At 38.6% G+C, this 8,993-nt stretch overlaps 1 non-coding gene across 1 annotated transcript; it reads right to left on the bottom strand.

The window, feature by feature from the left end:
- Nucleotides 1-8,623: 8,623 nt before the first annotated feature.
- On the bottom strand, nucleotides 8,624-8,730 carry LOC148545081 (small nucleolar RNA R71). The gene has a single exon (XR_015900832.1). It is a non-coding gene; the product is annotated as a small nucleolar RNA R71 (small nucleolar RNA).
- Nucleotides 8,731-8,993: the final 263 nt, after the last annotated feature.

Here is an 8,993-nt window from a genome sequence, read left to right on the forward strand (position 1 = left end):
AAGAAGGAGGTGGTGGAGGTATTTGAACCTGAGACTCCGTATCCATAGAGGCTACTTGAGGTGACAGAAGAAAATGAAGACACACTTCCAAAGGACTTAGTGGAACATCATAAAGAAGAAAGGGAGGAAGTCAATCAAGGGAGTTCACACTCAAGTGAAACAAAGAGCTGCATAAAGGAAGGGTTCATTGAACCATTAATTCAAAAGGCTTTTGATGAAGAGAACACTCCAAAAATCACACAACACTCAAGTCTTGATATCCAAGAAGTGAAGGCAACCAACAAGAGCATCAAAGAGAGGATTGTGACCAAGTTAAAATTGAACATATCAAGGAAGAAGAAAAGGTCAACTACAAGCAATCCAACCCATGATCCAGCAAGAAAGTTCAATTAAGCAAATAACAAAAGGAAGATTGCTGGGAAGAGGCCAAGACAGGGGATACTGACTGGCTCTTTTCTCTCCCTGAGGTCATTCCTCTTAACAAACTGGAAAAGGAGGAAGAAAGCCATGAACAACATGTCAAGCTAATGACATTAAAAGAGCGCTTGTTGAGAGGTTGATAAACCACTATTTTATGGTTTATCTTGTGCTAATTTGAGTGGTTTTTATCAAGTCTTTGCACACTTATTCATACAATTTGCATGATTTTACAATTCCTTCCCAATTTTATTCTATGGTTGAAAACTTGCTTCCTAAGTCTTTAAATTGTGTATTTTAATTCCCCTTTATCCCATTCGTTGCCGTGATCTGTGTGCTAAGTGTTTTCAGGCTATATAGGGCAGGAATGGCCTAGAGGATGGAGAGGGAGCTTGCAAAAATGGAAGGAGAACAATAAATAAAGGAGATAACCAGCGAGGATCGACGCGCACGCATGGCTCACGCGTGCACGTGATAAGCGAGATTGCACAGCGATGCATGTGCGTAACTGACGCGTATGTTGGACATGCGAAGAAGACTATCGACGCGTACACATGACTGACGCGTACGCGTGACGTGTGCCACGTGCAGAAAGTGCAGAAGACGCTGTGGGAAATTTTGGGCTGAGGTTGGATCCAGTTTTTGGTCCAGAAACACAGACTAGAGCCAGGGGACAAGCAGAGACTCAACATACATTCACTTTTACACAGTTTTAGTTTTAGTTTTGAATCTTAGAGAGAGAGATACTACTTTCTCTAGGGTTCTTCACATTGATAATTTTAGAGTTTTATGCTTTTGATTTGGATATTGAGAAGAGTTACTACCTCCGTTGAAGTTTCCGTCATTCTAGTTTGTTTCCTTATTTCCTTACTCTTTTAATCACCCATTTACCCTGTTCAGAATTACATATGGATATCTTTGATTTTAGAATTTATTAATGCAAAGAATTATTTTTACCTTTAATTAATTTTTTGCTATTATTTTATTTGAATTTCCATGTGTTCTTTTCTTCCACTTTTATCACTTATGAAAATGGCATTCATGTCAATGGAGTAGACTCCCAACTTGACTTGGGAGTTGATTAAAAGGAGACCCTTGAGTTGGAATACTCAAGTGTTAATTGGAAATTGGAAGTTGTTGGCGAGCTCTTTAGTCATTAACGCTAATCCTTCCATAGGAGAGGATTAGGACTTGTGAATTAGGGCTGGTTCAGTTACTTGACTTTCCTTTATTCGGTAAGGGATAACTAAGTAGAAACAACAACCTATTACCAGTACACTTGGAAAAATTCAACAAGGATAGAACTTCCAATTAATCTTCTCCCAGTCAAGGCTTTTTACCTTAAAAATATAAAACCTCTCATTAAATTTTATTGATTTAATTAATAATTATTTTAATTTCCCGTTTTCCAACTCTAGAACTTATCGGAAAACTCCTGACCAATAAGTAGCACTCTTTTGTCAACTCGTTGGGAGACGACCTGGGAATTCTACTCCCAATATTTTATTCTTAATTTGTGACAACCCTTTTCTGAATTGATAAGCGGAATTTTCGTCGGTTAAGGACTGTACTTGCAACGCTATTTTCACTATAAATTCTCAATCGGCAATTTTCCGCCCGTCAATTTTTGGCGCCATTGCAACGCTATTTTTACGCGACCCACGCGTACGCGTGCCATACACGTACGCATCGCATGCGCCGCATGGTTAAACCAGTACACTGCCCAGATTTAACTTATTCCCTCCCCCAATCCTAATTCTTTTTCATTCCTAATTCTTTCTTCTTTCTTCTTCCTTCTTTCTTCCTTATTCCTTCTTACTATCTACTACTTTCTTCTTCCCTTTTTCATCTTATCCCTCAGGTTTCTTTTCTCCATCTCCTCTCCTCTTTTCTTCTTCTTTCAATTATTGCATTTATTTATTTTTCTTTCTTCTAAATTTTTCTTTTAAGCTTAGTTATTTATGGTTTCTTTTTCATTCTTTTAACATGTATTTTTATGTTGGTGTTGGAGCTTTATTTGGGTAGTACCTTATTTTCATTGAGCTTGTGGATATTATAAGGAGTGATTTGACAATTGACATTTAAATTTGGCTATCATACATTTGGATTCATTATTTTCATTCCTATTTTAACTTGCACACCAAGTGTTTGTGAAAAAGCTTTTATGGCATTTTGAACTCTATTTTCATTCCTATTTTTATTATTTTACTTGAATGCCTCTTTTTCACAACATTTGTAATCCACTTGTATTTCGGATTATCATTCACAATTGTCATCATACAAGTGCTCTTTAATTTGGCACATTTAATCATTGATGCTTGAGTTATGCTTCTCATGCCTGTTTTTGTATGCCATAAACACTCTTACATCTAATTATTCTGAATTGCCTTCTTGATCTTAATTGATATCTTACCTGCATGTGGTAGCTACCATGTATTTAAGATATTATCTTTTCTTTGGCATTTGTTATCACTTGAAATTTTCTCCCTCCAATTTTTAGTTATATATATTTAACAGTCTTCCTCTTTCTTTCTTCCTTAGGAATGGGTACCAAGAAAGGAAAAGAGAAGGCCACTGACAAGACACCAGCAAAGAGAGGAACCAAGAGAGCACCGGCTAAGGCACCACCATCTACCAGTCAAGCCGCCAACAAAGCGGGTGAAGAGGATCATTAAAGTTGATAAAGCAGAGAAAGCCTTTCCCGCACGGGACTCCACACGGTTCACTAACCGTTACTGCGAGCAGATGTTCCCCATCCTAGCTGAGAGGAACTACAATAATGAGCATCTACTCATTGTCCCAACATATTTCGTTGATTTTGTGGAGCCCTGCATCGAGAGAAGACAGTGGGATTTTTGAGGAGGCAGCCGCGAGAGGCCAACCTATCATGGGTAGTTAAATTTTACTCCAACTTCTACTCGCCTACCCTGCAGACTGTCTATGTTCGTCAGCAGCAAGTCCCTGTCTCCGAGAGTTCCATACAGAGAGCACTGGATCTTCCATCTAGCCTAGAGGGATTGGATGCATATTGATAAACCACTATTTTATGGTTTATCTGGTGCTAATTTGAGTGGTTTTCATCAAGTCTTTGTACACTTACTAATACAATTTGCATGATTTTACAATTCCTTCCCAATTTTGTTCTATGGTTGAAAACTTGCTTCCTAAGTCTTTAAATTGTGTATTTTAATTCCCCTTAATACCATTCGATGCTGTGATCCGTGCATTAAGTGTTTTCAGGCTGTATAGGGCAGGAATGGCTTAAAGGATGGAGAGGAAGCTTGCAAAAATGGAAGGAGCACAAGAAATAAAGGAGATAACCAGCGAGGAGCGACGCGCACGCATGGCTCACGCGTGCACGTGATTTGGAGATTTTCAGACCGACGCGTGCGCGCGACACGCGAAGATAACCATCGACGCATACGCGTGACTGACGCGTACGCGTGACGTGCGCCACGTGCAAAAATCGCGGAAGACGCTTGTGTCGAATTTGGGCTGTGTTTGGACCCAGTTTTCGGCCCAGAAACACAGACTAGAGCCAGGGGACAAGCAGAGACTCAACACACATTCTCATTCATATAATTTTTAGTTTTTAGTTCTGAATCTGAGAGAGACACACTACTTCCTCTAGGTTTTCTTCACATTCATAGTTTTAGAGTTTTATGCTTTTGATTTGGATATTGAGAAGGGTTACTACCTCCATTGAAGTTTCTATCATTCTAGTTTGTTTCCTTATTTCCTTACTCTTTTAATCACCCATTAACCCTGTTCAGATTTACATATGGATATCTTTGATTTTGGAATTTATTAATGCAAAGAACTACTTTTACCTTTAATTAGTTTTCAGTTATTATTTTATTTAAATTATCATGTCTTCTTTTTATTCCCTTTATATGTCTGTGAAATTGGTATTCATGTCAATGGAGTAGACTCCTAATTTGACTTGGGAGTTAATTAACAGGAGACCCTTGAGTTGGAATACTCAAATGTCAATTTTAATTGGAAGTTATTGGCTAACTCTCTATTCACTAATGCTAATCCTTCCATAGGAGAGGATTAGGACTTGTGAATCAGAGTTAGCTCAATTACTTGACTTTCCTTTATTCGGTAAAGGTTAACTAAGTAAAAACAACAACCTCTTACTATTATACTTGGGAAAATTCAACAAGGATAGATCTTCCAATTAATCTTCTCCCAGTCAAGGCTTTTTATTTTGATTATATAAATTCTCTTGCTAATTTTTGTTGCTTTAATTTACAATCATTTATTTTTCTGTTCTCCAACTCTTAAAATTTCTCGAAAAATTCCTGATCAATAAATCACACTCTTTTGTCAACTCGTTGGGAGACGACCTGGGATTTCTACTCCCAGTATTCTATTCTCAATTTGTGACAATTCTTTCTAAATTGATAAGCGGAGTTTTCGTCGGTTAAGAAATGTACTTACAACGTTATTTCTACATTAAATTCTTAATCGGCAAATTTTCTGCACGTCAACTTTTGGCGCCGTTGTCGGGGAGTTGCAATAGTGTGCTAAGTTATTGGTTGGTGTAAATATTTTTAATTTTACATATTTGCATATTTTATTTAATTTTATTACCATGAGCTGTATGTTTCTTTCATTGAATGACGCGTTCACTCCCTGATCCGAGCTTAACCGCGTTTGATCCTAAAATTGAAAGAACTATTTCACGTATTAAGCGAGCTCGACGCTGGTTAGCCTCTGAGGGTGGTGAAGTGGTTACTACCAATTCACAAGTCTTATTTGAGAGCGAATCTGAAGTGCCATTTCAGGAAGAAACAAGCTCATCTTCTACTGATTATGTTGATTTACGTGCAGGTAACATGGCAGAGCCTAGAAGGATTACTCTCCAGGAAGCAGGAGCTCCAGACTTTACACTACAACCGTATCAAGTGCGTCACCCGAATCTGGCTGTAGATTTGGAACTGAAGATTGTGCTAATCAACTTACTGCCTAAGTTTCATGGCTTAACTGCTCAAGAGCCTATCAAGCACCTTAGAGATTTTCAGACAGCTTGCTCAACTACTAGGCGTCATGGTGTAGATGAGACTATTATTTGGCTATATGCCTTTCTGATTTCTCTTGAGGGAAAGGCAAGGGAGTGGTTCTACACTCAACCTGAAGTAGTTGTTACTAATTAGGATCTGCTCAGAAGGGAGTTCCTGGAAAAATGCTTTCTGGCTGAAGTTACAGATAGACTGAGGAAGGAAATTTCCTCCATTTTATCCAAGGTGAATTAGAGACTCTTTATGAGTATTAGAAACGCTTCAGGAATCTCCTAGACTCATATCCCCACCATAGGATTGATGATGCCAGGGCATTTTGGCCAGTTTCACTGACCTTTTCTTTACTATTTTAGGGTAGTTTCATGCATTTTCTTTGTTAATAAGCAAGTTTTGGGTAGATAATCACTTACATCTTGATTCAAGCAAACATTGTGAATTTTACATGATTTTATGAGAATTATGCATGAATTGAATGATAAAATGGATGATGCATGATCTCATGAGTTAGAACCTAGCTTTGATGCACTTTACTTGCTTGATTTCAGGACAAAGGAAGCAAGCAAGATGCCACGTTAATAGCCACGTTAGTCTAACTAACGTGACCATTAACATGGAATGGAGGCTAGCTTGAAACATTAATAAGAAAAGTGAACACCAATAACGCTTTCGTGAGCCATCATAGCCCACGTTAGGGTCCACGTTAACTACATTAATGTGAACTCTAATGTGGGAAGAGCAAGGAAGAGCCAATGTTAGTGGCACTCACCTTTGTCACTAATGTTGGACCAAGCCATTATTAGCCACGTTAGTTGCCACGTTAATTACATTAACATGGAAGCTAACGTGGAGGAAAGAAATGATGAGCTAACGTTAGTGACACTCACCTTTGTCACTAACGTTGGAGATGGCAATCACCATCACGTTAGTGGTCACGTTAATACAATTAACGTGAGGCACTAACGTGGGAAGGGGCGCATGGAGCGTTAGTAACAAAGGTAAGTGTCACTAACGCTCTCGAAGCTGAGGCATGCCCATGTTAAGGGTCACGTTAGCTACACTAATGTGGACTCTAACGTAGGGAGGAAGGGCAACAAGCAAACGTTATTGGAAAAACTGAATGCCAATAACGTTTGCGAAGGACCAAGAGGCAACATTAGTAGTCACATTAGTGCCACTAACGTTGAAGTTAACGTGGACCATTTTGGGTTAGGAACGTTAGTGAAAAAGGTGATTGTCACTAACGTTCTCGAACCTACATTTTCACTTAACGTTAACACCACTAACGTCCTAACTAACGTCCATGCCTAACTCACACTTTTTCTGCAAGCAAAGCTAAGCCCACTGAAGATGATAACTGCTTCAACTCAAAGATCCAAAGGCCCATATCTAAGACTTAAAGAGCCAACTAGAAGATCAGAAGAGTAGTATATATAGGAGTAGTTTTGAACTAGAAAGAGAGCTTTTGGCATTGGGAGAACTACTCTCTGTATAATTTTACTTTCTCTACAACTTCTAGTTTTACTTTTAGAATGTATTTCCCATCTTTGTTTTCCATTCCCAGAGCTATGAACAACTAAACCCCTTTCATTGGGTTAGGGAGCTCTGTTGTAATTTGATATATCAATAATAGTTTTCATTATTCTTCTTCTTTCTTTTCTCTTGATTTTACTTGAAAGCTTTTAATCTTCATCCAATTGGGTAGTTGTCTTGGAAAAGAAGCTATTCATACTTGGATCTCTTCAGAACCTTGGAAGAGGAATGAAGAGATCGTGCTAGAAATGAATTGGAATTCAAGGAATTGGCTATTGATCAAGATTTGAGAGATTGAATTACCAATGAATTGGAATTCAATCACTTAAGATTGCCAAGGAGATTAATGAATGCATTGATTAAGGAAGAGTTGAAAATGAACTTGATCCGGAGAATACAACATTTCCTGAGCCCAATGAACTCCCCATTTCTGATCTTACCCATTTTCTTTACTTTCTGCCATTTACTTTTATGCTCATCTTCCCTATTCCCCATTTAAGATTCTGCAATTTACTTTCCATCATTTACATTTAGTTCTTTATTTCCAGCAATTACATTTTCTGCCATTTACTTTCCCGCCATTTAATTTCCTGCAATTCTCAAATCAAATTCTGCTTAGCTCAATTAGAACAATCCTCCAATTAAAGTTGCTTGACCAATCAATCCCTGTGGGATTCGACCTCACTCTCTATTGTGAGTTTTTACTTGACGACAATTCGGTATACTTGCTGAGGGAAATCTGTTGAGAGACAAGTTTCCGTGCATCAAGTTTGTGGCGCCGTTGCCGGGGATTGATTGTGTATCAAGAATGATTAAATTGGTGGATAACTAGATTGAGCACTTTTTCTTTCTTTCGTTGATTTAATTTCTGTTTAAGTAATTTACTTTCAGTTCTAGTTATTTTCTTCCCTTTACCCCTTACCCGTTTGAGATATTCTCTTAATTGTCACAATTCAGTTCACTTACCCACTAACTGTTTGATATATTGCATCATTCACACTAACATCATTTTTTTACAAGAATACTCTCTATCCCCCTTTTGCTTTGGCCTTGTTGGTTGTATGACAGGTAGAAGAAGTGGGGCTTCAACTTCCTTTGATTCTGAACCTGAGAGGACCTTCCTTAGATTAAGGAGGGAAGCAAGAGGAAAGAGAGTTATTGGTGCTGAGGAAGAGGAAGAGTACTTTGAACCAGACATGGATGAGAATATGGAGAATCATCATAAAGAAAAAGCTCACAACCATGGTAGAGAAGGTCCAGTGCATTATGCTGTGCAAGAGAGAAGAGTTCTGGGATCTTACATAAATCCAAACCCAGAAAACTGTGGAAGTAGCATCCAAAAGCCAACCATACATACCAATAACTTTGAACTAAAGCCACAGCTCATCACCCTCATTCAGAACAACTGTTCATTCGGAGGAAGTGTCCAAGAAGATCCCAATCAACATCTAACCACCTTCCTGAGGATATGTGATACTGTGAAGTCTAATGGTGTTCATCCTGACACCTATAGACTGCTTCTGTTTCCCTTCTCATTCAATGACAAAGCATCTAAATGACTGGAATCCTTCCTGAAGGAGAGTTTAACAACCTGGGAAGATGTGGTGAACAAATTCTTGGCGAGATTCTATCCTCCTCAAAGGATCAACAGGTTGAGAGCTGAGGTACAAACCTTCAGGCAACAAGATGGTGAAACTCTATATGAAGCATGTGAGAGGTTTAAGGACTTGACAAGAAGGTGCCCACCAGATATGTTCAATGAATGGGTGTAGTTACACATCTTCTATGTGGGTCTTTCTTACGAATCAAAGAAGGCAGTAGACCACTCATCTGGGGGATCTCTGAACAAGAAGAAGACCATTGAAGAAGCCATAGATGTTATTGAGACTGTAGCAGAGAATGACTACTTCTATGCCTCTGAAAGAGGCAACACTAGAGGAGTGATGGAGCTAAACAATGTGGATGCATTGCTGGCTCAAAACAAGATGATCACCAAGCACTTGGCTGACCTTACCAAGA

The sequence above is a fragment of the Arachis ipaensis genome, chromosome B9, assembly GCF_059453495.1.
Source record: "Arachis ipaensis isolate K30076 ecotype BB chromosome B9, ASM5945349v1, whole genome shotgun sequence".
NCBI lineage: Eukaryota > Viridiplantae > Streptophyta > Magnoliopsida > Fabales > Fabaceae > Arachis > Arachis ipaensis.